Source organism: Chiloscyllium plagiosum, unplaced genomic scaffold (assembly GCF_004010195.1).
Source record: "Chiloscyllium plagiosum isolate BGI_BamShark_2017 unplaced genomic scaffold, ASM401019v2 scaf_7356, whole genome shotgun sequence".
NCBI classification, from domain to species: domain Eukaryota; kingdom Metazoa; phylum Chordata; class Chondrichthyes; order Orectolobiformes; family Hemiscylliidae; genus Chiloscyllium; species Chiloscyllium plagiosum.
The window spans coordinates 1-1354 of record NW_025214275.1 but is presented as its reverse complement, the minus strand read 5'-3'; the positions used below and the strand labels follow the sequence as shown (position 1 = coordinate 1354).

The 1354-nt window shown below is 39.6% G+C and overlaps 1 long non-coding RNA gene across 1 annotated transcript in view; it reads right to left on the bottom strand.

Annotated features, from left to right (window-relative positions):
- Positions 1-337, bottom strand: part of LOC122547854 — a 9617-nt gene extending 9280 nt beyond the window's left edge. The window contains exon 1 of the long non-coding RNA XR_006311107.1: positions 209-337. This is a non-coding gene — a long non-coding RNA (uncharacterized LOC122547854). The remainder of the gene's footprint in view (positions 1-208) is intronic.
- Between the last annotated feature and the right edge of the window lie 1017 nt (positions 338-1354).

Here is a 1354-nt window from a genome sequence, read left to right as displayed (position 1 = left end):
GGGAACACCCCGTGAGGCAGTTTGGCTCGGCGGGCTAGTGGGAGGGAGGGAAGCAGCAGATCAGATTATCTCAGTCTTAGTGACAGAGAAACTCCATGTGCTCCAAACTCTTGTTGTTGGAGAGAAGGATGGAGGAGACAGAATGATGGACAGTGTTTCACAAAGAAACAAAACCTGGGTAAGTCATATTTAAAGTGAGTGAACAAACCTAATGTATTTAACTTTTATCCAAACTATTAAAACAAACGACTGAAGTCCTGGTTCGAATCCCATCTTGGCAAATGGTGGAATCTGAATTCAAGAAAAAATAACTGGAATTAGGAATCTCCTGATCTCCATGGAACCATTGTCAATGGCAAAAAAAACCCTGCCAACCTGACAGTCGCCCAGCAAGTTATGCTTGGGGGGGGGGGGGGGAACTTAGGAACTCCAATGGCTTCTGGATTTATAAGTTGATAATGAAACGCAGTGTTATGGCGTATAAACAGACAGTCTTGCAAAGAGTCCAGATGATAATAGATGTATTAACCCTGATTTACAATATTTCAAATTATGTTTTCCTTTGTTAACTAATTTTACCTAATGTTTTCATGCAATAAGTTGCAACATACTTTCAAACAAAGGAGTAACTTGGTTTAAGACTCTTGCAATTTATCCTGGACCACTAACAAATAGACAGCCAATTTGGATCTGAATGAAATATTGGTGGTAGAGAACTGGTCAAACAGAAGCCACCAGTCATAGCACCCAAAAACCTACAGGATTGACATCTTACAGGCAGCCATCCAATTCCGGAGAGTTAGGGGCTGAGTTCTAATTTCCATGCATTGAGTTTGCATTTTTTTTGAGCACGAGTTGCTAATTTGGAATAGTGGGTTGGTTAGCTCTTTTTATTATCAATTATCAATCACAGGAAATCCATCAGTTAGACAATTTTGTTTCCACAATCCCAATAAATGTTGTAGACATCAAACTGAGGTGCAGCAGTCCACTCAGTTTCAGAAGTGGTATTATTTTCATAAGATTGCTGGAATCATGTCATAGAAATGTGTCACTGCAAAGTAATTGTCGTGCATGTGCCTATATAATGAGCTCTAATGAGGCAATATATCAATATAAAACGTCATATTATCTACCAATTCAAGTTCTGCTTCCTGGGACGTTAAAGTGAGTCAGGATCCATTTGACAACGGGGTGTGGATGTGGTGCAAATCAGTCAAACTGGATCTCACTTAGTGTATGTAACTGGAAAGAGCATTCAGGCCAAATCAGGAGTTATTGTAAAGAGCTGTCTTTTGGAGAGAAGATATTTTGAGTGACTGACAGATGCAAAAACTGTCACTATTCCCATTAT